General features: G+C 51.7%; 1 protein-coding gene and 1 long non-coding RNA gene across 3 annotated transcripts in view; both read right to left on the bottom strand.

The window, feature by feature from the left end:
* The window catches only part of SMAD3 (SMAD family member 3), a 116,310-nt gene that overhangs the window by 73,103 nt on the left and 15,350 nt on the right, over positions 1-27,857 (bottom strand). The gene's annotated exons all lie outside the window — the stretch shown is intronic.
* On the bottom strand, positions 1,832-26,280 carry LOC117802345. The gene is made up of 3 exons (XR_004625565.1): positions 11,831-26,280; positions 10,661-10,727; positions 1,832-9,858 (listed from the first exon to the last, which is right to left on the bottom strand). It is a non-coding gene; the product is annotated as an uncharacterized LOC117802345 (long non-coding RNA).

Genomic DNA, 27,857 nt, shown 5'->3' on the forward strand with positions numbered 1-27,857 from the left:
CAGTTCTGAAACATCATTTATCTCAAGAAGCTACATAATGGCCAATAAGAACACGAAGAGACGCTCAATGTCATTGGCTATCAGGGAAATACAAATCAAGACCACAATGAGATACGACTTCACACCCAGAAGGGTAGCTAAAATAAAGAGACAGACCATAACAAGTGTCGGAGAAATCTGATCCCTCATAAATTGTCGGCGGGATTGTAATATGGCGCAGCCACTTTGAAAGAGAATTTGGCAGTGCCTCAAAGAGTTAAACACAAAGTTATTAAAGGACACAGCAATTCTATACTCAGATATCCACTATGTATCTAATGAAAACATGAAACCACACAAAAACTTATACACAAATGCTCACAGCAGCATTAGTCAGAAGAGCCAAAACATACAAACGACCCAAATGTCCATTAAATAACTGAAGAAACAAATGGATACACAAAATGTGGTACATCCAGACAATGAAATAGTATTTGGCCATGAAAATGAAGCAAGTACCAACACGTGCTACAACGTGAACTTTGAAAACATTATGGTGAGAGAAGACAGTCACCAAAGACCACATATCATAGGACTCCATTTATAAGCAAGTCCACAAAGGCAGAAAGTAGAGTTGGTTTCCAAAGCTGGTGGAGGTACGTGGGGTGTGGCTACTGGTGGGTATGAAGTTTCTTTCTAGGTGATGAACATATTTTAAAATTAAATTCTAGTGACAGTTCAGGAGCTCTGTGAATACACTAAAAGCACTGAATTATACATCTTAAAAGCGTACTTTATGTTGTATCAGTCGTTTGTTGAAAAGGCTGTCAGTTTTTTCAAGTTCGAAGTTTGATTAAATAAATTCTGGAGTTGTGTTCATAGCAATGTGTTGATGTTGGTTTCTTCCTTTCGACAAATGTACCGTGGGAATGGGAGAGGTTAACATTAAGGAGATCTGGATAAGGGGTACACAGGAACTTTGTGTCATTTGCAATTTTTCTGCAAATCTAGGACCGCTCCAAAATAGAGCTCCGCTGATCACGCAGAGCTCACAATTATGTAATTATTTAATTAGGCTTGCATGACTGTGGTTTACCTTCCCCTATGGACCATAGCAGCTCAGGGGCAGGGACAGCCCACCGGGGTGTCTATACCGCTGTTGCTCAATGAACTGTAGAAGAAGGGCTGAAGTCATAATAAACACGGCCCTTTTCCCCTCACTCCTTTCAAGCCTCAGCATGACACTGAGGTAAATACGGTCACCCAGGGAAAGGGCCAGCCAGAGGTAGTCTTAGCATCCTACCTGTGCCCCCACCCCCCGCCACCCCATCACATTCTGTTTATATACACACACTTGTGTTTTGCCAAACCCACCAACGTGCAAATCCAAACCTTCCGACATTTCCTGCTGTAGGCTGGGGTCATGGGAAACCTAGCCGGGCATTTCCTCACCCTCCCCCCCCGACAGAGGTGGTCACGAGCATTCCATGGATCCCGGCACACACCTTGATCTGAGCCCTTAGACCTCTGCATATTTATCAGTCTTATCCCCCAACTAGCACAGAACTCCAAGGGCAGAGACAAGCTCTTTATTCCTCTACCCCCAAGGTCTTCCAGCTACACACCCAAGCAACGAGTGAGGTCATGAACGCATTCACTGACTGCTGACCCAGACGACTTCACAAAGCACATGGCACCACCATCCCTGAAAGAAATGTGATTTCAGGCCAAGAGCCCCTAAAAAAACCCAAAAAACAAAAAAAAAAAAAACAAAAACCAATCCCCTCTTGGTCCTCTCGTTCTCGCTGGTGGGTTGGGGTTCTGTTCTTCTANATGGCACCACCATCCCTGAAAGAAATGTGATTTCAGGCCAAGAGCCCCTAAAAAAACCCAAAAAACAAAAAACAAAAAAACAAAAACCAATCCCCTCTTGGTCCTCTCGTTCTCGCTGGTGGGTTGGGGTTCTGTTCTTCTGAGAAGCGCCGGGTGGGTTTCCAGCTCCGACTAGCCTGGGAGCTGTGGCTTCTTGCCGTCCGGGGACACGGGGGGCTGGGACCTGGGCCATGGAGGGAGACTGGCTTAGCTTCGCGCGCTCCACCAGGCAGATGGCAGCCCAGCTTCCTGTGGGGCCACGGCCCGCTGACATCACCGAGAGGCCGGCGGCACGCAGAGGGCACGCGGGTGTCGCAACGGCAGGCAGTACGCGGGGTCATGTGAAGTTCAGCTCCAGGCTCGCTCAGGTCACTGGGCTTTACTCATCCCCTGGCCATTAAGTGTGCTTCTCCCCCTCTCGCTTTCCTTTCTCTGCGTGTGTGTGTGTTTTAATTATTCGATGGCTCTTGGCTTGCTTTCCTAACCCCAAATTAACATTTCTCCCGGCTACTGAGAAACTAGGCATTCCACCCACTGGAAAGCACTCAGAGAGGCCAGGGAGAATTCCAGCTCCGTGAGTGAACCTTAGGGACATGGTCTGTATCCAATCGCCAAGAAGGACGATCAGAGAGCGAGATGCAGCGCGAGAGCAGAAAACTCTCGGCAGCCACACGGGCCACTCCCACCTTCCACCCATTTTATAGAAAGCAATCACGAGGCCCAGCTCAGCGACTTATGCAAGGTCACCCCGGCCCCAGGCAGAGAAAAATGACTCAATTTTTCAAGACTGCCCCCGCAAAGCCTGTGTCAGTCCAAGCCAGCATTCCCCACAAAAAGCATTCCCCCACACTAAGATTTTCACAGGGGAAATGGTGTCTTACAAATTAACAAGCCATGGGCTCATCACCAAGCACTAGAGGCTCCAAAGTGCCTATTCTCCTGAGCATTCATTTGCAAAGTATTTACTAAGTGACCACTCTACCAGGCACCTCCAGGTCAGAGAAATCTCTAGATTTCCACTCCTTTTATTTCTTCCCAAGTGAAAATGAAACACAACTGTCTATTTTCAGCATATTAAGTCATAAACCACAGGGCATACACAGGGACCAGAGCTCAGTTTAGAACCACTACGGTCCAGAGAACAGAACCCACACAAGGCAGAGTCCTGGGGTCCAGAGAGGCGACATGCAGTGTGTGACCTGGGCGCCAACACTCCGCCAGCTTCTGACCCAGAGATCGGCCCCACAGAGCTCCTCTTCTCAAGAGGTCCACTGTCTAGGACGGAGAAGACAGACCCAGAAACACAGGATTTTGACATATCATGGTGCCTGAGAACTAAGTGTGCTCCAGTGATGGTGGGACCTTCTGGGCTCAGCATGAGGCAAAGCATGGGGGGTAAGAAATGGCTTGGGACAGGGCGAGAGCAAAGGATGGACAGGACTCGAGCCCGAGTGGAGATTTTTGACCATTTGGGACAAAGAGGGATCATTCTGGATTCCAGTGATTTTCAAAGACCCCTCCCACAATGTGGTACTTGAGATCATTTACTCCCCAGGCAATGCTAGCGTTCACAAGAGTCCCGATGGTTCGCATTCAATATACAATCTAACAGCATCTTCAGGGGCCAGGTGGGAAAAGTCCATACCACAGCCACCGAGGGCAAGGCTGACAGAGAGTTGGGAGACATGGCATAGATCCCAGTGGACACGCCAAGTCATCCCCGAGGCTCCCGGAGCTTGGGATGGATTCTAGGCAGGGAGGTGCCAGGGCAAGATCTGCCTCTAGAAAGATCACCTCAGGCACATGGGGAGAGCAGCCCCAGGGGGGTGGGAGGGGAGGCTCAGTCATCCAGGTGAGGGAGGGTGACTCTCCGTGCCAGACGTGTCACGGAAGCCTCATGCCCCAGATAATCGTCCCCTCCGAAGACCGATCTATGCCAAGCTCACCCACTCATTTTCAACAACCGCCATCCACTTTGCACCCGAGACTCATCCTTCCTGCCTCCGTCCTCAGGCCACATCCACAGGGGGAGGTGGGGAGGTTGGGGGAGGGGCGGGCATAGCACAGGACCCATGACTGTGGGGCGGGGGTGGGAGCACAGGTTCTGAGGAGGCCCCATCCATGTCTTAAACACAGCCAGACAGGCACGGATTGGGCTGCACAAACCAACGTGACCTTAACAGGGGTGGGAGGGGCAGGGGAAACCTGCTCCCCTGGAGGCATGATTTTCAGCCTTTCGCTGCTTCGCTGGCCTCGGCCTGCAGATGGCCACAAACTGCACCAGCCGAGGAGGAGGAAGCGGTGACAAGACTCTCCCCTCCGCTGGCGCCTTGGAAAGCAAAGAGCGGAGAAAGCTCACGCGGGCCAGAAGGACAGGTGGCTCGGGCGGTGTGTTCGGCATGGTAGCTGGGGAGAGATCTGGATTCGGGGGCCCGGAAGAGCCATGTCCCTCTACCCACGTAAAGCTCCCTCTCCCCTGGTCTCCTGGCACGATCACAGCCACGAGGCCTGAAGTTCCCACCATGTGCCTTTCCCCTGGCATCCAAAGCCCAAAAGACTGGCTACACCAAACACTTCGTTCACGCATGAGTCATTAAACCCTATTTCTTTTAAATCCACGTAGTAAACATTAACTGAGGGCCTGCCCATGCCAGGTGCTGTGCTGGGGGCCTCGGGTAGGGGAGGAGGATGACTAAGGCCTGGGGACCTAAGGCTGGAGGATTAGACACGGACGCCAAATTGTGCAGACGGGGGCCTTATGAACCTGGCTAAGGAGACCAGCCTCTACTTGGGCTCTCTGGGCCGTTCTTGAAGAGTCTTAAACCACCAGGCAGGAATATGTTTTGATGCCATCATTTTGCATCCCCTGGGGTTACAAACACTATGTCATTAGCACCTTGAACACCTTAGTGTGAATTAGGTAATCAGACAAAGTGTCACCTTGCAAAAGACAGAGATGTGGGACGGATAGGTTTTGATGCCAGAGGAGTGATGCCAGGAAGCTCGGGCACTCAGTGGGGCCTGGAGAGTAGGGGACAGGCCCCAAGGGAACCAAGGTGCCGGGACCAGAGCAGCATAAGCAGACACGTCCTCCGCATACAATTCATGCCCTCAAATATTTACCCAGCTCCTCAGTCCTGTGCCCTGGGACACGGTAGAGAACAAAAGAGATGGTCCCTGCCCTTGAGGGGCAGACAGACAGTAAACAAATAACCACACAGACTTAGAACTACAAGCAGGGGTGAGGGCTATGAAGGAAAAGAACAGGGAGCTATACGAGAGCAGAGCGTATCAGGGGATAGAATTTAAACAGGGGGAAACGGCGAGGGCTCTCTTAGGAGAGGGTAGTTAAGCTAAGACCTGACTCACATTGGCTGAAAACTGTGGGGAAGAGCATTTCAGGCAGAAGGAACAGCACATGCCAAGGCCCTGAGGAAGGAGATGTAAATGAAGGCCAGAGTGGGGAGGAGAGCCCAGCTGGGAGTGGAGGCCTGCCAGGCAGGTGAAGCCAGATGCATGGCCTCACTGAGGATTCAGACCCTTGCCCGCAAGACAAGAGAAACCCCCTGAATGATTTTAGCAAATGAGCCAGACGGTAGGATGTGCATTTTACAGAGATCTCTCTGGCTGCCAGCAGAGGGAAGGATGCAGGCCAAGAGACCAGTTAGGAGGACAGCTAGGCCAGGGATACCCTGATTTGGATGAGGACGACGGAGCAGATGGTTGTCGATACTCTGGAGGCAGAACCGACAGGGCTCGGCGATGGGCGGGAGAATGAGCAAGAAGAGAAAGATGGTGACAGGGATGACTTCCCCAGGTGTGGCTCAGGCAACTCGGTGGATGGTGGTCCTCTCCCTGAGAAAAGGGAAACTGGAGGAGGCTAGGCAGATGGCAGGGAGGAGGAAGGCAGATCAACACTAGATCGCGGACGTGCTCGAGCAAGGCCTAGAAAGGTGGCCCAGCAGACTTGGCCACTGGGACATTCACGGGCCCTATATCGAAGCCTCAGGCAGGGATGGGTCCCTGGTGGCTGAAAATCCCGTGGGAGCTCCAGCCAGGCCATCCCAGTAAGAGAATTTCTTGGCACCTGAGCCCAGAGAGAGACAGTCTTGTTTTTCCCTCCTGTGTGCTGTCAGAGAGAAAGGCTTTCCCTTTTCTGGAAGTGTCAAAAATGCAGCCCAGGAACCTCCTTCAGCTGCCAGGGTGACTAATATTTATCACTGGTATATACAGTAGCCATTCTTCAAGGCCGTGAAATTCAGCCACAAGCCTCTCCAGGGCCCTGCCCAGGCTCAGCCAGGCCTCGGCATTCCATAAGGCTGAATAACACCCCTCACTTCCCAAAGGGCCCTGCTTACCTTACACCCCCGAGGCTTCCTGGCATCCTGGACTCGCTGCCCCCAGGTCAGGGTCCAGGGTCTCCATGAGGGTGTGGAGGTGTGCCGTGCCCTCACCCAGCCTGCCCCTCCAGCCCGAGTTCCCACTGCAGATCACAGGTGGTGCTGCCCTCCATGGAGACAGCAGGGGAAGGACAGGGAGGACAGGAACTTCCAAAGCACCTCGGCCAACCCCTTTGTTTTCAGAGGAGCAAATGGAGGAGCAAAGAAATCAAGTCGATTTGGCCAAAGTCAAGCAGCAGGGCCGAGACAGAAACTCCAGACCAAGGCTCTCTTTCTCTGGGGTCCTGAGCTGTAGGAGCAAAGGCAGCAGGGCTGGAGCAGCTGAGATGGCACATGGGCAGTTTGTCAGCAAGGCCCCAGGGGGAGAACAGCAAGCGGATCGGGATAAACGGCCACTGGGACATCCCACGAGATGAAACTCTCGAAGAAGATCGCTCGTGGGATGCCACACCATCTGTCCTCCCCCAGCAGCTCTCAAAGGAGAAGCAGACAGCAGTGCTAAAAGGGGAGGAAGAATCAGGCCTCAGGAGACCGAGAAGAGTCTCCTGGGAACATGGAGACGGGCTGGGGGTTTGGGGGGGAGCTCCTCAGAGGAGGCGTTCCACAAGATCCCAGCTCTGAACAGAAACGGTTTCATTCAGACAACGCAGTTGATGAACTTAAGGGCTCTGTGAAGGGAGGCCCACAAAGGAAGTCCTTTCTCATGTGACAATGAGCATCGAGGAAACAAGATAACAAGATAGCATGGAATACGGCGATCCCGTGTCAACTTGGCCATTTGTGCCAAGCTTCCCGCCAAGGTCATCTACCCACGGCACCTGCCAGCACAGAGGGGGCTAATGGGAAATCCACTGGGGAAAGGGCACTGCCCACGGCCAGTGTGAATTTGTATCCCTTAGTGTGTGTAGAACACCATCCCACCCCACGAAGAGGGCCTTCACTCCTTTCCAGGCCCAGATACCCCTGAATTCAGGAATCCGGAAGGGTGACCGCAAAACGCAGAAGGACAGGACGGAGAAGACAGCTTCCAAAGGGCAGTCCTTTCTTCCCAGCAGCTCCATCTTCTGGAATCAGACACGTGGTTGGTATTTAACCCAAGACTTCACGTATACACAGACCACCTCCTGAGAACTGGCAGCCACGTGTTCACTGAGTGTGCTGCATACCCAAGTGCCGCGCTGCACGGGGGTTACAAAAGTTGAAGAATACCCAGGCCCTGCCCTGCCTGCCCTGCAAAAGCTGCGAGCTGTCCAAACTGGGGAGGGGGGGGTGAAAATCCTGAAATCTGATCTTATCTATTTTCCTGCCTTTGAACACCCACCACCAAAACAGCAGAGGCAGGCACTTCTGAGAGTCTGAGCCTGTTATACACATTGCTCAGCTCCTGGCCCCCTTCCCTTCTTCCAGATTTCCTGCGTCCCCTCTGCGCCATCACCCCAACCACCCTTAAATGTCAACACCTCTGCAAAGGGGTGACAAAAATTCTGCCACCTTACATGGTGCAAACAGCCTCTCCCATTAGTCCAAGCGAGTGTTTATGGAGATCTAGCAATAAGTAAGGCACGGGGGGGGAAAAAAAAAAAAAAGAGGTCCAGCTTGATCACTCGAAGGGACATCAAAGCTGCAGGAGCCAACCCAGAAACACTAAGGTTGGAGGGAAAACCTCCTGATTGTTTTGGCTGAGTTCCAGCCACACGGGAGCGGGGAGCCCCCCCGCCCCTCCCCATCCCCCTGCCACACAGCTCCATGACCACCAGTGTCAGAGCTGGAAAGGGTAGTCAAGCCAAGGAAACTGAGGCTCAAAGATGGTGAGTGGATCTCAGGGGTCCTGGACTCCGGGTCCACGGCATACACTGGCTCTCCTCCTACCCTTCAGGCTCCACGCTGGACCCAGCATTAATGTCAAGGCCACATGTTACTGATAACCTACAAGACCATTAATAACTCATGTCTGCATAGCACTTTGTAGTTTTCCAAAAACTCTCTTCTGATCATCGCGGTATCCTTTGATACAGGCTGGGTACATCTTACTATCCTCACTTTGCAGGATAGAAAGTAAGTGACAAGGAGGCTGTGAGCCATGCCTGACGCCACACAGAACAGGGAGAGAAATGTCTAGGCCTTGCAGGATCTTATCTACTACGCTTTTATAAGCTGGCAGGGTGGGGTAATAAAAAACGAGACTAAGATACAACTCCTGTACAGGGAAGTTGGCCCTCCCATCTGGGTAGATGAATGACACAGACGCAAGTTACCTATCACGGACGCGGCCACATTCAGAAATATTTACAGAGCCTGTACTATGCGCCAGACCCAGGAAGTGATTCAGGAGACCATTTAGAGAAAGGGGAGGTGGTTACAGTGAGCTGGGATAGATAGTCAAGGAAGATGCAACAGAGGAGGTGGGGCTCACTCCGGGTTTTAAAGACAGAAAGGTACAGAGAAGTCTGGGAATGCATCCTAGGAAACATACGGGCGAGCCAAAGCAAGGCAATGGGTGTGGATTCAGCAGGCTGGGGAGGAGCTGTGATGGGCCTCATCTGGAAGGAACCGAGGCCCCCAGAGAAGGCAAATCCACAGAGTGGTTGGCTCTGGAGGACTTGAAGTACCAGGGCTAGGGGGCCGCATAACCTGCCTACAGGTGGTGGTGGCGGGTTCTTTCCAGCGCATCCAAGACTACGGCCTGCTACAGACCCACCAGGACCACTGAGTCCAGAAGTCCACCTGCTTCACAGAACAGAACCCCTAGAACCTTGGTTCTATCACACATAGGCCACGCCTGTGTACCACACACACGAGCCAGTTGGGGCTGGCCCTGAATGAGCACCTCGGGCAAACACAAAATTCCTGTAGATTAGGAAAGAACTGAACATTCACAAATCCACTGGTGCTCAAGACAATGTGGGTGTAAGGCATACTTTCAAAAGGGCCACATTTCACACATTTTAAGTGGTTTTCACACATTTCTGTGCAAGCGCATGACTGCTGTGTGTGTGAGCATAACACATTTCAAAAGGGAAAAAACAGTGGGTAAATCTGACTCATCCTACTCCCCTTTCTCTCTGAACACACACACACACAGCACTTCCCCAGACTCCCATGTGAACAGCACAGTGGGCCTGGGGGCCCGCAGGATTCATCGGGTCAATTGTGTTCCCTCTCAGCAGGTGGCCTTCCAGGTGACCCGTGAAAAGCACAATTACACTGTGAACCTCTGGACGGCAGGGACTGGGTTTTCCCCACACTGCCTTACAGCGGGCGCCCCCCAACCCTGCCCATCCGAAGGCAGAAATAAATGCCCATGCGCTCCCAGGCCTGCGGCCCACGACGGACGCTCCCCTGAAGAGGACCGCAAATGCCACCCCCCAACCGCAGATGTGGACCAGTGTGTGCCTCCGTTCAGGGATTTCTCTCAGCCCCTTCCATCCGTCGGTCCCTTCGGTCACCTCAGGAAGAGCGTAGACAGCTAACAGAAGCACTCGAACGACCATCCCCTCGCTCGGGCGCTCCCCCTGACTCCGTGATGTGGGAGGGATCGGGGTAGTCTTCAGGCGACTTTGTGAAGGTCACGTCGCTAACACTGACACACTGGTCTTGTCCCCAGATCCTATGGAGAGAAAAACTAAACTTCCAAGATTCCGAAACGTTATTCACATCCTCGTCAGGATTAAGCCTATGTTTAATTCAACTACTGTTCAGCCTCATAAATGACATCACCACCACCACCATCATCATCTCTATGTAGCCAGGATGGTATGCCAGAGCTTAAGAGAGAAGGCAGACCTACCCGGGCCTACCACTACATAACCAGAAAAGGAGGGGGACCCCCCTGCTACATTTGAAACCTTCTCTGACATGCAAGCATTTAAACAGCTCATTGACTTCCATACATAAATATTACTATAAGCTACAGTTTCATTTACCCTGTGCTGGGGCCAAGAGGGGTTGAAAGCAGAGCGAGCACAAATTAGGTACTGGAAAGTTTCTTATTTCCTGTAGTGTCAGATGGTCCCAGTCAAAAAGAAAAGAAGAAGCAGCGTCACATGCTAAGTCTCCCACCGAACGCCGAATGTTACGTGTTTACACATAATTGGTTCCTTTTGCTCAATGTTGCAACTGAGTAGCACAACTGGAATTGTTCTAGACACACATGTGGGGACACAGCCCAGGCTTTGGCTATTTCCACGGAGCAGCCCCAGGCCTCCTGACAGCTGAGCCAATGCAGGTGCTGTCCCACCAGCACGGGACAGGTTCCCAGGTGCTCAGGGAAAGCACAAAACACCAGGTGGAACACAGCCGAACCTCTGCAGCCCAGAATGTGCCCAGGGGTGTAAAGGAGCATCCACTTTCCCACTGCAATTTTCCTCATGGAAAGCGAGAGGTTGGAATCCAAATCCTAACTCTGGTACCTTGCTCTGGGCCTCTGGACAAAGGTCGCATCCTTTCTGGGTCTCTGCTTCCTCGCGAAGGTGGAACCTGAATCAGAAAGCCCCAAGCTCATTTCAGCTTCAGCATCCACAAAAATGACCCCTTCCCTTTCTCTCGCATTTAACGCAAGCATGAGAAAACCCACATTGGTGAGAGGGACACCATGAGAGGAATACACATTTAAAAACTATATATTGTGTTTAAATGCATGTAGCAAAAATATGCCGTCTCAAGGTGTACAATTCAGTGGCATTCAGTTCAGGTACAATGTTTGCAACCATTACATTTAGTTGGTCCTGGAACATTTTCATCACCTCAAAGGACACCCTGAACCTATTTAAACAGTCACTCCCATCTCCCCCTGCTGGACCCCTGGCGGCAATTAATCTGCTTTCTAGCTCTGTGGGTTTGCTCATTCTGGATATTTCATATCCATGGAATCATACAATACGTGGTCTTATGGGCCTGGCTTCTTTCCCTCAGCATCATGTTTTCAAGGTCCATCATCTGTGTCATGGCATAGACTTCACTTCTTGGCTGAAAAATATTTCATGGTATGGAGGAATATGCCTTTAACGGCTAAGTCCTTCACAAACTCCAGTGCTATGAACAAGTCGCAGTAATTAAACAAGATAAACTCTGTAAGGTGGTGGGAACACGGGGAATGCTCCGTGAGCGTGAGTTTCATGTTTATCGTGCACTGTCACCGTCCCTAACAACACACTGGTCTTGTCCCTGGATCCTGAGAGAAGTAGCCTTGCCTACTGCTACGTCTTGCTGGCAGTGGGACACCACATCTCACTTGGGAATCTGTGGCCTGGACGCCCGAGGCCACCCCTAGGCCCCAGCTTCTCAGGGTATGTGGACCAAAACACTCCGCGCACGTATCAGGCCCTCCCCCAGCTCCCCCACGTGTGGGAACCCCTTCTGAGACTGGAGGAGGCAGCAGTGACGATCGTCAGCTAGCAGAACAGTGGGACTCCTCTTTGAAGCAATCTTGCGATGCCAACTCGACCAAAATAGAACCGTGTTGGGGAGACAGTGTAATTCTTCATTTTTCAAAATGACCCACAACAGGATTCCTTTAAATGGTTTTCCTGTCATGCTTAAGACATAATTCAATTTACACAATCCATGTTTCAGCAATATACCTTCTCCATAAAACAGTACGTGGCCGGGAGGGGTCTGGGTTCCCATCCTGGAGGGCAGGGGTGGTCGTCAGACAGCAGGAATGGATGTTGGCCTCCCCCTCCATGTAACGAGCATGTTCCTTCTGGAGACAGACGTCCTGAGTCCTCAGTGCACTTTCTAGCCCCGAGACTTGGAACAAGAACAGCCAGCTCGGAGCGTCGCTGCTCTTAGGGAACACAGAGGGCACCCACTTTCCCTGAGGCCGGCGGGAGAACCCAAAGTGCCCCGGAACTCTCTCCCAGGACTCTATTTGTGAAGCACGTCAAAACACCGACACAGGTCCCCTCACAAACCGAGATGATCTCCCCTCCCAGGGAAGCCCTCCTGCCATCTCCATCCGGGTCTCCCAGCTCAGCAGCCTGGGCCCTCAGGGCACCACCGGGACGTGTGGGACCTGGATGCCCACTTCCACCTGCCTTCCGGGGACTGCGGAGGCCTCCACAACCAAAGCGACCCTCCCCGAGTGCTCTGTGGCCAGTTTTCTCCCAACTCCCAAAGCTTGTTTTCTTTAATTAGCTCGCTGTGGCAGGAGAAAAACGCGGCCCCACCCTCGAAATGAGCAGATCTGGGCCTCAAATGTACTCTGTGGTTTGCCTCTGTGCAGCCAAGCTGTTAGCCAGGGAGTAACAAGCTACCGGGGCTCAGGAGGCAGGGGGTGGAGAGAAACCCCTGCTACAGTAAGATGGGCCTTTCTCTTCCTAACATCTGACATTTGTCAACCGCAAGGCTGGGTTGCACCCCTTCCTGAGTCCCTGAGACCTGCCATTGCGGTTCCAGTGAGGAGACAATTCCAAATTCTGCGGGTTTTCTTGCTCTCTCTCCCTCCCCGTCCCTTCTTCCTTCTTTTATAACCTGCTCCTGGAGCGGTTCATGCTTCACCCACGTCTGTTCCTCTCATCTCACAGAGCAAGAACCGAGGCCCAGGCAAAGCAACTGCTTGTCTCTCATGACACTAGGGAGCAAGATTTCAATAAACACAGAAGATTCACCATAGACTCTTCCTAACACAGCACCTTGAATTTAAGCTTATGAAAGACTCCTTCACGTGTCCTCTCTACTGGGCCTCGTGCTGTAGGGCAGGCACACCTGTCACCGCTCCGTTTTACAGATGAAGCAAGTGAGGCTTGGTGGGCAAGGGACTGTCACGGGTCACGTGATGAAGAGTGAGAGGACAAGGACTCAGACCTTCAAACTGCAAACACTGATTTTCCCCTCATTCCAGTAACTTCGGGAACACATGGTCCGAAGAGCTGCTTAGAAGGCTGAGGCAAAGGTTCCATAGGTATTTGTACTCATAGAATCTCTGAGGTTACACCCTGAATGCTGGGGTCCCCACATGCTACCACTTTGGTCCTAGCACCTCTAGGCATTGTTCCTTCCTCCTTCACCATCCTGACCATTGCAGCCATTTATTCAACATTATGTACCAGACACAACATTAACTTCCTTCCCCGCATTCATTTAATACCCTACAAAGTAGTTACCATTATCCCCATTTCACAGATGGGGAAACCAAGGCTCCAACAACCTGCCCAAGATGCAGGAACTACAGAAGAAGTGAAAACAAGAGTTGACCCAAGAACTGGCCTCCAAGAGGCTCACACTCTTAACAGCTACATTACAATGGAGAGACCAAGGATCTCTTGATGAGGACACAGATTCAGAAAGAAATGACTTGCCCAAGGAGACCAACCCAGAGCTGGATTCAACTGGGGGCCTCTCTCAGCCCATTGCTGGCTCATGCCTCTACACTAAGCAGCTCAAAAATTCACAAGAGTGAATGCACAGTAGGCCCCAAACACCTCCAACAAGATTCCGTGTGGAGCCTCTGGCATTCCCCAGCTGTGATCTCTATCAACAGACCAACCACCACCTGGAACAGCCTCGAATCTTCAGAGCAACTGTCAATGCTCACTTGTCTATATGTGGTTTCTTGGCCCTAAGACCCAAAAGATAGTATGAGGAGGCCAGGCATCTAGCAAAGGGCCTGTGGGTGCAAGACCAGCTTGAGACCTCCAGCCCTGGGATGCCAGCCAGCACGGGCTACGTAATTTGTGGGCCCCAGGGCAAAATGAAAATGTGGAGCCCTTTGAGCAAAAAAGTAGGAAAAAACTAACATTAATGGTATGAAAACAGAAAGCTCTTTCCTTCCACAGTCTCTGTCCTGACTTGTTATGGTGGTTTTTTTTATTTGCTATTTAATATCGTTCTAAGAAAAGTGAAAGTTTTAAGTTAGTAGCATGTATTTTATCACTGCTGTTTAGGTGACGCAATGCAGTTTTAAATCCAAACCTAAGAGCATTTCACTAGTAGGTGAAATCACTGAAATGACACAATTTGCATTCTGTGGCTTGGAGAGACACACACACACACACACACACACACACACACACACACACACACCGTGACTTAACCAGAAGAGCAGCAATACTGCCGAAAACTCACTCACCTGCTCTTACTTCACTTTTTGGTACGTGCACATCCTACCAACACTCTACCCTCTGCTTACTGAGGCGTGAGGAAGGGCTGAGAGGAAAAGGCGCTATGGCCTGCCTTAGCTTTCCTTCTCCTACGTCATCATTTCCGGTGTGAGCGGTTGGCTAAGAGGGGGAAAGCACACAAGTAAGAAGGCGTAGGAGAGGATTTCTTGGTCATTAAAGTTTCTTAGAATGACATGGTCTTTCTTAAGTTCTGGTTCAAATGGAAAGTGTCAGGACTTTCTGTCCTGTGAGGGCAGAAAGGAACATTGTGCATGCGTATCTCTTCCACTCAAGCCCGCGCTCCACTGTCTCATCGGACGTCGCTTACAAAAGCCTAGCTCAAAGAAAATCAAGAATTTCAAGATGCTGACGACAGACACTGGCCCAAGCACAGGGCCCTCCTGAGCGTGCCCACAAGGCTGGCCTTGATGCCAGCCATGCCCATGTCAAGGACAGGCTCAAGACACGTTCCCACGGCTGTCCTTTGCTTTGCTGGCCAGTTAGTCTAAAGCCAAATTAGCTCAAGTCCCCATACCCAGAGGCCCTGCGTCCCAGAAATGTCGGTTCAGGGCGAAACATAAAAGTGGTTTGGATTAAAATGCTTACCTACTTCAGCATCTGACGGGCTGGGAGACTTCACAGGCATTTTTCCAACTTTCTGGGGCTGCCATACTATGTGATAGTTCCTTTGTCAACACAGTATATAGGTTAGGTGAGCAATCCGCCATCTTTTTATTTGGTCAACACCAAGGAAAGGGAAGAAGGGACTATTTACCAGCTCTTAGCAAGGTGACAAATGCCGAGCTAAGCTTTGTACATGCATTAAGTCAATCTTATAACAACCCTAAGAGACAGGCATCATTATCCCCAATTTATTGCTGGAAAAACTGAGGCTCAAAGAACTGACGTGACTTGCCCAAGACCTGCCCATCTAGTCAGCTCAGGCTGACTTTTCTGGACTTATCCCCACTCTGCTGAGGTTCCTTGTGATGCCGTGATTTATAATAAGAAATCTACATTTGGTCTTTGTCCACCATTCCTGGCACAGAGCTCCTAAAATCCTTGCAATTTCCCAGATGAGAGCCTTAAGGGCATCTTTTGTCATATTTTGTTATAATTCCTGAAATAGCTCCAGAGCAATGAAGGTGAAATGAGTATCTTTTGTTATTCATAACAAGCCCTTTTCAACCACAGCTGGATTTCTGTAAATGAGGGGACTTCTGGAAAGTCCCTAAGGATGGACAGCTGGGTACCAGGGAAGCCAACCGTGTGATTAGAAGGTTGGAACTTTCAGTCACAGCTCCCCACTCCGAGAATAGGAGAGGGGCCAAAAATTGAGCTCAATCACTGATAGCCAATGACTTAATCGATCATGCCTACGCAATAAAGTCACATGAAACCCCCAAAGGATGGGGTTCAGAGAACTTCCGGGTTGGGGAGCCTGGGGAAGATGCCATGCTCCAGAGAACATGGAGGCTCAGAGCCCTTCCTACCTATCTTGCCCCATGTGTCTCTTCTATCTGGCTGTTCCTTACTTGTGTCCTTCTATAAACCTATAAAATGTGTTCCTGAGTTCTGTAAGCCACTCTAGCAAATTCACTGAGCCCTCAGAGGGGATGGTGGGAACCCCTGATCAAGAACCCAGGGGTCAGAGCAGGTGTCAACCTGGCCTGGAGATGGGCATCTGCAGTGGGGAGGGGGTTGGCGGGTCTCGTGGGACTGAGCCCTCTCCCCGTGGCAGCTGATGCTCTCCCCAGGTAGACAGTGTCCAGATCAAGAAGGTAGGACATTCAGCTAGTGTCCAAAGAATCTGAGAATTGCTCAGTGTGGGAGAAATTGTGCGTCCACGCACACACGTGCGTGATACACACACAGCCACCAGAAGCGTCACAAGTGAAATACGCTGAATGAGACTAGAGGAGACACACAGCAGAGTTTTCTAAAAACCCCCTCCCCCCCCCATGCAGCTGCCAGCTTCCCAGAGGCTGGGGGAGCTGGCTTAGAACTCAAGTACATTTAAATCCAGTGGAGGAAAGAAAAAAAAAAATTCTGACTCCAAAAGTTCTGGTACATCAAGTCAGTGGCCACCTGCCAGTGTTTAAATAATTACTGCAAAGGCTTCTTTGAGACACCTATTAAGTGTATGTGGCCACATCCTTACCTAGGTTAGTGCAGCCCAGTGTGCTTCCCTAAGTGCCCGTAAAGCAGATCTCGGGTAATTATGCTCCCCGGCTGGTCCCTGGCTGCATTAGCAATAACATATACTTACTGAGTTAAAAGCTCAGGTCCTGCCTCCACCAGTTACTTAGTCATTAAGACCTGCCCCAGCAGGCCGGGAGTTCCTTGCTATCACGCCCCACCCTGCTCTGCCACAGCCTTCTCCTCAGGGTAGCAATTCTGAGCAGACCTTGAACGATAAGATTGTTTTGTGCTGAGTCGACCTTAGAGAAGGTAGCCGGGTAAGCACCCTCCACCCTGCCCGGGTGGGATGATGGCACCTGCTCGCCCCCAGGTGCAGGCCAAGTGGGAGCGACTGGCACTCTCCTCCCAGGGGCTTCAGTCCTCATTTTGAGGTCACCTCTAGTGGCAACCCACACAGTCAGATCACAGTTGTTGGCTGGAGGATGGCACAGCTTCTGCCCCGCCCAGGGCTCAGGCTGACTCGCTGGCTCCTTCACACCGAGGACTGCCCCATGCTGGCTGCTCACTGTCCTCTGCCCACCCAGAGGGCCTCCCACAGAATGGGTGGGAAACCGTCTGGAAAAGTGCCAGCTATGCCCGGCTCAACAAGGCACACAGGTGTCCTGCAAAGAACAGACCAGAAACCACACGATCTGGGCTCAGATTCCTTGACTGTTTAACCTTAGGTAAGCCACTTGACGTCTCTGAGCCTCAGTCCCTCAGCCATTAAGTGAGGATGGCACCAAAGCCTGGGGTGGGATGGTGGCTGGTCCGCCTCCTGTTGGCCCAAACAGTTTCTCTTGGGTGCTGCCAGAGGGAGGACGATGGGAAGGACTTTGCTTCTTCCAGGTAACCAGCCTCCCAACCGGCTCCCATTGGCTGCTCTATCCCACCCACACACAGGCAGGACTTGGGGGCCCAGTGGATGGTCACACATCAGCAAGAGCTTTTACCCTGTTCCTCTTTCCCTTCTTAGCAGTAGTGACTCCGTGGATGGCTCTGGGGCAGAGCGGGCCTCTGTCTGTCCCCCCAGGGGTTCGCTCATGCCCTTCCTCTTCGGGCAGCTGAGCTTGGTTACTTCTCATAAGACTCCCTACTTGCTAGGGCTGTGGGAGGAGTTCAAGAGCAAGACAAGTGGAAGACCCCGGCCTACAGGACGATGGGGCACCCAGCTGCCTGCCTTCGCCGACAAACTCCGACTTAGCACTTCCCACAACAGAGTGAGAAGGGGAGGCCTACGGGGATGGCAAGGCCGGCCCTGGCAGAGATGTGGACCCTCAAGGCTTTCTGCTCATGGGGCCCACTAAGGTTCGAGGCAGGTGTCCTGTCCATCGGCCCACCTGATCCACACCAGGGTTATCCAGGGAGACAAAGCAGAGGGTTTAGTGGGCTGCAAACACGGGAAGCCAGGGGGAGACCAGGATTCTTTCCACTCCACCAAGTGGCTAGACAAGAGGGACAAGAAGGGGTAAGCACGGGGTCAGGTTAGAACACTAATAAAAGCGGGATGGGGCAGGGACGCTTGACTCCAAACACGCAAGCCTCAGTCCAAGATTCCTACAGACTTGAAGCTCGCTCGTCAGCTTCCTGCGGGCTCATCCTGGACTTCCAGACCACACACCTCCAGCGCTGGTTCCAAGGCCAACTTTCTATGCTGCAGAAGCCGGCTGCTCTTGCCACACTTCCTCTGCACAGCTCCGGAAGACCCACACAGGGAACATCATGCCATTACTTCGTTCAATCCTCAGATACGGCCGCCACGGTTCGATATTTTTAGCCGTTGAACAAAAGAGGAAAGAGGCACCACAAGGAGGTTAAGGGTGAGGCGTGACCCCAGAAGCGTACTGCGCTGGAGTCTTGCACCTTTGCTGCTACGCCACGCCGCTCTGGATAAAGAAGCCCAAGCACCAGCACCCTCAGCGCCCGTGCCCCGCCCCCCTCGACGCGGTGTGGCATCGCCTGTAACTGTGCTTTTCCAACTACACGAGCGTAGGCATCCCCCCTCCCCCACCCAGAGGGCTTTTAAAGCACAGATTGCAGGGCCCACCCACAGATTTTTCTGATTCAGGAGGTCCAGGGTGGGGCCTGAGACTCTGCCTTTCTAGCAAGTTCCCTGGTGACGCTGACACTCTCGGTGGGGACCCACACTTCAAGAACCGCTGATTTATCATTATTCTAAGCACTCACCCTACAGCTGGGGGAATGGGCAGGCTAACCGTCCACTTGAGTTAACATGCATAATTACGAAGACCACGGGAAAACATCAGGAAATGCTTCTGACGGTATTAATTTAGAAGAGGAGCCCTGCACCCTGGGCTGCTCTGGGTCCCGTCCGCCCTCGGATCCATTTCTCATCCTCTCGTGTTCTGCTCTGTATCCCCCAGGGCTGACCCCTGACTCTCCAGGCCCTACATCAGGGGCATCTGGTGGGGTGTGGACAGCAGCAGGAACTCAGGAGACCGGAGGGTGGGAGGAGGGGAGAGGCCAGGGCATTTCTCCCCTCTTCCCCTATCTCGGGGGGGGGCACTTTGAGAGGCAGCCATGCCTGCTCTAGGTCAGCCACCAGGGACCCCAACCCTGGGCTTCGGAAATGCTACCTTCTCCCTTGGTCCCTCCTGCCTAAAGGTGGCAGTGGCTTCCTGCCACAAAGCTCTGGGTCACCTCGCCTTCCCATGTTTGGTTTCTCAGCTTCTTTATCGCCCGTGTAACCAAGGCCCCGTATTAAATTCCCTCTGTGGTAAATACTGGATGGAATTCTTGCTTTCCTGGTTTGACGGACTGACACACTCTGATGACAGCTACATAAAAACACGTATACAGATGGACAATTCTAGAAAATATGGAAAAATTAAAACGTAAAAATAGGCAGTTTTCCCCCCAACATGTTAGAAGAGTGTTGGCTATTTATTATTAATATATAAAGCTGGTACCAAAGCATATGACTTAAGAGAAAACCAGGTGAGTCTTTATGAGAAAAAGGTAGGGGAGCCATGCATCCATGACAAGAAATCTAAGGAAACCAGTCCCTGGACTTTCATTTCTAAGCACACCTTAATTTGGAGAAACCATGGCCACAGCCACAATGATACCAGCAGTTCCCCCTGAAAGTACCGGTGGTTATCTGGAGGTGGTGACTCACTGGTTGAAGAGGTCACATCGTAGCATCACAGCACTGGATCACCAGCCTCCATGGCAGGGTAGGTCAGTGGGCAACACCCCAAGCCCCCTTCAGACCTTGTTACTCTGGACGCAGCTCCCATCCCAGGTCAGGCTCTGGCCTGGAACCTCCTGGGAAATCCCTTCAGAGGGGACAGGGCCCGGAGGCCGGGAGACAGGAATCATACACGAGGATGTTCAAAAACCGGGAGGACTCTGCTCAGCCCTGTCCAACAAGCAACATGGCGGCCATGTGTGTGCACCTGCAGTGCTGGAGGTGGGGGTGAGGGGGTATCTTATTTTTACACCATTCTGGGATTTGCCTCTCCCAAGAGGGAGAGGAAAATCAAAAGAAACAGACTCCGTGAAACCAGATGGTAACGAAATAAGAAATCCTGGGTTCCTGCACTGGAACCATTAGCCTCCCTCACTGAGCTCAAGACCGAACCCCACGGCAGATAATCCAAAACTCAAGTGGGGAAGGAGGGTCTTAACCTTGGACGAAGCACAGCTTGGTGGTGTGTTGATAATATTTTAGCCCAGCAGCACCACACAAAATGGACTGGAGGCTTACCCCTATGATGGGCTACTTCCAACCCCAAGTCAAAGAGGATCGAAAGTGCTGGAGGAATGGGGGTGGGAATGCAGTGGAGAGAAACATGGAGGCTATTTAAGAGAAACCTAAGTGTACTTTCCAAGACCCTGAGTGGACGGTCTCAGCAGCTGAACCCTGCTTACCATCAAACACACTTAGAAAACAAGGATTCAGCTGATGGTTCACAACAGACAAGCATATGAAAGTGTTAGCTCCCTACCCTGGTCTCCCACCCCGGCTCCTCGCCCCAAAAAGCTGACATCAGAGGCCTTGCGTGTTCTTTTATGCGTGTTAATGGACTTTTTACCTCATAAGACAACTAACTACTCAGGGAAATTCGTGAGGGTGTGAACGAGCAAGAAAAACCACCCCAGGTTCATGCAAAGCACAAGCAAATGAACAAAACACCCAGGCCTGGGATCAAGAAACCTGGTCCTAACTCTGGCTTTGCCACTAATTCACTACAATCTTGGGCTACTCATCACACCATTCAGGGCCTTAGTTTCCCCATCTGTCAATGAAGGGGCTGGACTAAAGGACCTGTCAAGTTGCTTCTGACCAGAAGAGTAACTGTTATATGCCCCATACTGTAGCAGGGACTCAAGCTTCTGAAGGACATACTGAGGATCCCCAAGTTGAGGTTCGCAGTGTTGAAGTGACTGTCCCAGGAGCCCACAGCCACTAGATAGCAGAGCTGGGGTTTTCAACAAATCTGTCAGAGTCCAGACTCCTCGATCTTCCTCCCACACCAGGAAGGGCGCCATGATCCAAACCGCCATATTCCCGGACACGCCCTTTGAAGTTCACCTCTTGAACAGGAATGCCCCACCCTGAGTAGGGTGAACCCCAATTTCAGCCACTCCCATGCAGCCTGTCACCACTCCCTCAGGGGGCCCTTCACTTGACCTGGGTGTGCCTCTTCCTCACACGCTGGTCCAGGCTTCCATGCGGCACAGGGTGAGCACAAGCAGGCCCTCTGAGAGGCTCCCGCTCAGGAACCAGGACCCTGCATGGCTTCTGTGACAAGAAGAGCCAAGCCTACCGCCTCCAATCACTAGTTGCACCACCCACAGCTCCACTGGACTCTCGCTTCCCCCTTCAGGGCATTCAGCCAATGCCACCCACTCACCACTGGGCCAAGTCATTCAGGGCCTCCGGCTGTCCATTTGCTCACCTAGACTCACATCTATTTCCAGGGACTGTCACGGAGGTGAACTGAGATGTCTGTGAACTGCTCTGTACACTGCAAAATACTGCATAGATCATGGTGGCCGTGCCCCCTTCCCTGTGACAGCCGCTGGGCAAGAATCCATGATCCTCTGAGGGCTATGTTGAGAACACAGGCATGTACATTTATTTGAGGCCACACAGCATAGTCCAAGAACCGCTCTGACAAAGGACTAGGGGAAGAGCCTCAGTCCCTGCTCCTCCACTCACATGTAAATGGTCCCTGGTCACCCACAAAATAGGGGCAAGCCCCTCTGCCCTGTCTCCACCCAACGCTGTCTCAAGACAGGACAGTGGGAAATGGCTCGGCCAGCTCTACAAGGACACTGGCCATCATCCCACCATGACGTTGAACATGAAGAAGGTCACAGAAGAAAATGTGGCTCGTTTTCCTGCTAGTCACAATCCCCAAGAGGCTTCGAGGGAAAAGGAGATTTTGTTGAAAAAAGCAGCCATGATCGTAGCCTGGCTTCTTCAGAACCAAGGGCCCAAAGCAGCCATTCTCCCATACACACCCCAACAAACAAAAAACCAAACCCACTTTGCAAAAGAAAACTGTTGGGCGAGCTCACACTCAGGACCGCTCGCTTTAGGTCATGCTTCATGGGGGCGTCTCCTGGGAACTGCACGGGTCAGGGGCTGAGGGTCTCTAGGGGAAGACCGCCCCTTTCTCGTTTCCCTGGGCCCTCTCTGTCCAGAGCAAGGGGACCCTGACAGAGGGATGAGGTCAGGCCCGGCCACGCCACATGCTCCCAGGTGCAGACTGCTCGCACAAGCAGCTTCCTTCCTCACCCCAGAGCGGCTGCTCCCTCTATTGTTGGGGGTGGGGGGCACTTCTGAAATGGTCTTCCCAGCAGCCCTGAACTGGAAGTGGTGTGGAAAAGCAGCAAAACACCACTGTGTTTCCTCCGCTGCCACCCCCACCACACAGCCGTGGCCGGCTCTGCTGCTTTTGTGGGTTTTCTCCCCGGCTTCTCCCGATCACCTTCCAGCCTTCCCTGTCTCCCCAGCTGACAACCACAGCTAAGAAAGAACAACGTGACCCCCCCACCCCACCCCCCGAAAATCCACCGGGAGAGGCCACTTCTGCCCAGCAACAGCTAAACCTAGCGTGCGCCCCGCCAAAAATTAGTCCCAGGCTTGGGGCTCTGGGAGGTTGTGGTTTCCAGAGCAGAGGCCTCCACATGGGCAAACAGGGAACAGAGAAAAGCCGACCCCGGCCCGGAACGACACACACAGGATTCTTCCTGCAGTCAATGTGGTAATGGGGAATAAACTAATAAATGCATATCCCCGCCCCCTCCCCCCCAGGCTCAAGGTTTCTATTTTTATTCTAGATGAGCTCGAGTAATCACATCTGAGCTGCCAGTCAGCTGGTCAGAGGAACTCTAAGAACTCTGACCTAAACCATGGCTTCCAAAGGGCCTGGCCTGCTCCACCCGTTTCAGGCAGGGCTGGCCTCACAGCCAAACAATTTCAAAGCACAGAGACCATAAACACAAAATTAAAAAGGTGAAGTAACAAGGGAGGGAGATGTTTACTGGAAACTTAAATTCTGCTGCCCAGAAAATATAGGTCTTTTTTTAAACACACACACACACACACACACACACACACACACACACATATATATAATGCCTCTGCTACCTACCTTTAGAAATATGTACTTTGCTCTATATATAACTTTCTTATCTGCCCCCGATTACACTCAGCTCGTGACCGTGAAGCCTGGAGTAATTACCCACAGAGAAATAACAGCCTTGGCCACAGCCGGGGCCTAACAAAGCCAGTCCCAGCATTTACTGACAGTCACACAACTTGCTCACAGGACAAACTTGAGTTTTCTGATGCACAGATAATGCTTCCCATCCATACCTGACACGCAGCCTCCACTGCGTGGAGAGGGGGCCGGGTGGATACCGGAACCAAGAACAATCATATTACACGGTGTTTCTGAGTCCAGCAAAGCAAGACTTTCCAACTGAAACTATGCAGAAAATTAAGGTGGGCAGATGGTAGTCATCAAAGCAGGGGCCTGGCAAAGACCACCCCTCCCTTGCAGAAAGTTTTGAAAGGAAATTCACTAAATTTCCTTTGCTAAAGGAAAATTTACTCTTGAAAGCAAAGAATGTTGATGAGGGCAAGAACAGAAAGTCATTCCTGCTAGCAAGTGGGAGCCCTCCAGGGCTGCTCCCCCAAAACCATCGACATCATGTTGAAAGTGGGGTGGGGAGATCTGCACAACAGTGGGGTGGCCTTTCACTGGCTCAGACCCACAGTCCTTGATGCATTTGTCCCATCCCCGCCTCCCTCTGAACACCCCAGTACTCACCATGTGACCATAGCAGAGAAGGCCTTCTCGACTACACCCCAAACTTAGGTACCCAGCCCGCAGGGAGACCGCAGGCTTTTTAGGGACAGGGGCCATATTTCCCATTTCTCAGCTTCATAAATACTTGACTGATGCACTCTTCATTCACCTCAAAAACGGCAACTTACGTCTGGCCCATGTGTCTACAGCTGCTTCTCAAATTTTGTCATTTTAGAACCTCCTGGAACATCCCCCCACTTTGTGAAACTCTTTGGAGTTGATCAGAACTGACAAGTTTTCCTTTCTCCTGTGGCTCATTTCACACCAACTTAAGCAGTCACCTTTGCATTCTGAACCACCACCTGAAAGAGATTCACTTAGCTGTCCTTTCCCACCCGGGCCCTTTCCATTAATGTTTAACCCGGACAGCTGTGCCCCATCAGATTTCTTAGGCCGCAGGGACGGACGCCCTGCAGGGAACCACTAACAACCAGGCGCAGACGGGAGTTTACATGTTACAGCTGAAGTGGCAGAGGCCCTCAACCAAGGGCAGGACCACGGTCACCGGAGCACAGAGAGCAGCCTACATGCTTCCATAGCCCCTGGAATCCACCGGGGCACTGCCAAGGATCTGACACAAAGGTACGCCAACACTGGCCAAGGCTTCTGACCTTGTTTCTTGGGGGGAAAAAAAAATGTGGGTGTGTGTAATGGCCTGTTTAATCCATCTGGGCTCCACCCCTGCCCTGGCTCCGCCCCCCACTCAGTACTCGGAGTTTCCTTAGCAGAAATAACCGACTACAGATGGTTCCACTACTGCAGAGATGCTGAGAAACCACTGACCCAGAGATACAAGAGAACTGGAGCTCTAAACCTCAGGGTAGCGGCAGCTGTGATCGCCAAACCAACATGCTTCGAGAATCTAGAACACTGCTGTGTGCATTCACTTTTTGTTTATTTTTTAAGCAACCACGATCACTCCCCCTCCCCCCAGAACAGACGCGGTAACACCGAAGCACAGCTTTACATAAGATCTAGGTTCTGTGATTCTGCATCCTGGCTACACACCACAATCACCAGGAGAACTTTGAAATACTGATTCCCAGGGCCCCCCCCTGCAGAAATTCTGAAGTCACTGGTCTGAGGTCTGGTCATCAGAGTTTTTCTAAAGCCTCAAGGATTAAGGACCTTCCGCAGGGAGCCTGACAACCAAATGTGAATCGTTCTGAAGCAGGAGTCCCAGTTACCAGAGCTCACCTTGAACCTCAAATCTTTTTCCATTCTCTCTTCTGGGGGCCCCAATCTCTAGCCCCCACAGCGATTGTACAGTGATCCCGAAACTATCTGAATGAATAACAGAGCCAGTCATTTCTTTGAATGCAAGCTCAAGAATCAGAATTTTTACAGTGGAAGAAACTTTAAAATCCTGGTAAGCCAACGCCTTCGGTCTGTAAAGGAGGAAAGCAGGGGCTGGGGTAGTCAAGCGACTCTCCCAAAGTCACCACGCTGGCTTACTGGGGCCTTCTGCCTGTGGGTCTCTCTCCTGACCGCACGGACAGACTCTTGACAAAAGCAGCGTCCAAGGAAGGGTTGTTGTTCACTTACCGGACGCTTTCGGATGCCCTCCTCCAGTTAGTCTCTGGAAGGTTCCAAGCCTCAGTGGCCTTCAAACAGCTTGAGGACAAAATGATGCTTCTCTCTAAAGATTCCTGAGTGCGTTAGTCCAATTGTAATCCTCAAAGAATATACTCACTGGCTGAGGTTCACGGAAAAAGCCATTAGCAAAGAGAATCTTACTGCACTTTTGAAAGGGCGCCCTGTGGGGCTGAGCTGCGGGCCTAACTGACCAAGAGCCAGGAGTGGATTCTGGTCCCTTGTGGCTACAAGAGACCTGATTGTCGGCTTAAAATCTCTAACCAACCTGTGAACACGTTTCCCTTCCTTCCTGTGTTTTTATAGCATCACGGGTGGAATGCAGCTGGTCCTAGAAGCACGGGAAGCGTGTGCTTCAGGCTAAATGGGAATTCCTCTCTGCCTGCAGACTGATTTCCCCTGGCCCAGGAGCAAGGAGTAGATTCCCATCAGGTGGGCCTCGTTCCACCACAAGCCTGGAAGCCTTGGAAAGGAAGAAGTAGGCCTGACGGTCCAAATGAGCAGAGCATTTACAACTCCTGGACCGCAGTGGCCCCCACCAACTAAGATGCACAGTAAATTTCTGGAGAGTTAAACAATGACTATAACGGAATTAGTTAAGATCATTAAGGAATGGGCCACTTCGGAAGGCAGGGCATCAGATGAAAGCTCAGATCCATCCCCTAGGAAAACATGTGCATCAAGAAAACAGCAAAGGGGCACCTGGATGGCTTTGTTAGTTAAGCATCCAACTCTTGGTTTCAGCTCAGGTCGTGATCTCACGGTCCGAGAACGAGCCCCAAGTCGGGCTCTGGGCTCACCGGGAAGTCTGCTTGGGATTCTCTTTCCCTCTGCCCCTCCTCCGCATGTGCGTGCATGTGCTCAAGTTATTCTCTCTCAAAATTAAATAAATAGGGACACCTGGGTGGCTCAGTCGGTTGGGCATGTGCCTTCAGCTCAGGTCATGATCTCGGGGTCCTGGGATCGGCCCGATGTTGGGCTCCCTGCTCAGTGGGGAGTCTGCTTCTCCCTCTGCCCCCTTCCCCTGCTCATGCTCGCTCACTCTCTCTCTCATATAAATAACATTTAAATATATATATATATAATATAAAAAATCTTAAAAAAAAGAAAACAGCAAAATACCAGAAGTCAGAGGAGTCAGGAAATATGACAGCTGATTTAGAGCTTTGAGATTCTCTCAAGCCTGTCATTTTGTAGCTGCAAAGACCAATACCCAGAGAAGCCAAGCTGACTTCCCCGAATTCACAAAGCCAACCTCCCAGGGAGTAGCCGAGGGCCCCTCGGCCTCACGGAAGCAACAGGACCCAGGGACTGCATTCCCTCCATGTGTGCTTCTGTTTTCTCGAGGATTCGACACTTCATTGAACCTGGGCTCTACCAAGAATGAAGAAGAAAACCAGTGAAGGTTGTGGGAGGAGGACAGAAAGGAAAGGCACAAGTTCAATTCCAGGTGTGGCTGGGACGTTCCGGTGCTGATGTCCAGAGCGCAGCGGCTCAGAGGGTCTCTAGCTATGGAGGAGCACAGAGCTGGGGGGGGGGCGCCCCCACCATGAACCCCAGGGCGAGGAGCAGCAAACAGAGCAGTTCTGATGCAGCCCAGCTGGGGTAGCATGAGGTCCAGCCCGTGGTTTGATTCTTTTCGTTACTGAAGCGAAGGCCGATAGGCAAAAAAATAAAACTAAAAACACGGTGGCCGAAAGATGACATTCAAAAGGATTCTTGGATCAAAGTCCCTTTGTGAGTACTGTTATTTTACCCTCCTCCTAATGGTAACCACTTCCCACAGAGCCCCAGTAAGGCAACCGTGCAGCCCACAAAAGAGATAGAAGTATGACCACACTTCCCTCTTATAAACAGTCGATGGTAAACATCTGAGACCACTGGTCCACAGCCGTGGTTAAACAAAGGGTTGGGGGGACCCTGGGATGGCAGTCAGGCCCTCCACCTCCCCACACGCTGACTCTCCCTCTGGGAGTGGGGAGCTCGGGCCATTAACTTCAGAACCAAAGCTGATCAAACAGATTCCAGCCTCACACTGGGACAGCTCGGCCTCACCTGGCCATGACTCCTAGAAACTCGGGAATTTTCAAGGGAAAGTAGCTGCTTTGGTTCCAGGCCTATGCTCAAAGGTCCCTCGCTGTGGTGGACCGTGTTCACAGGGCAGAAGGACGACGTCACGTGTTTATTGAAGTGTGCAACACCCCCAACCCCCACCTCGTGGATCAGCAGCGGTGATAGCTTCTCTTTTTTTCTTAACAATAAAAGCGAAAATGGCAACTCTTTCAATCCAGCAAGAAAAAAGGCAAACCTCAAGCAAACATCTGTAATTAGCTTCGAGATGTTCCCCGTGGTCCTGAGTTCTCCCAGCATCTAGATCGATGGGC

The sequence above is a fragment of the Ailuropoda melanoleuca genome, chromosome 5 (assembly GCF_002007445.2).
Source record: "Ailuropoda melanoleuca isolate Jingjing chromosome 5, ASM200744v2, whole genome shotgun sequence".
Taxonomy (NCBI): Eukaryota; Metazoa; Chordata; class Mammalia; order Carnivora; family Ursidae; genus Ailuropoda; species Ailuropoda melanoleuca.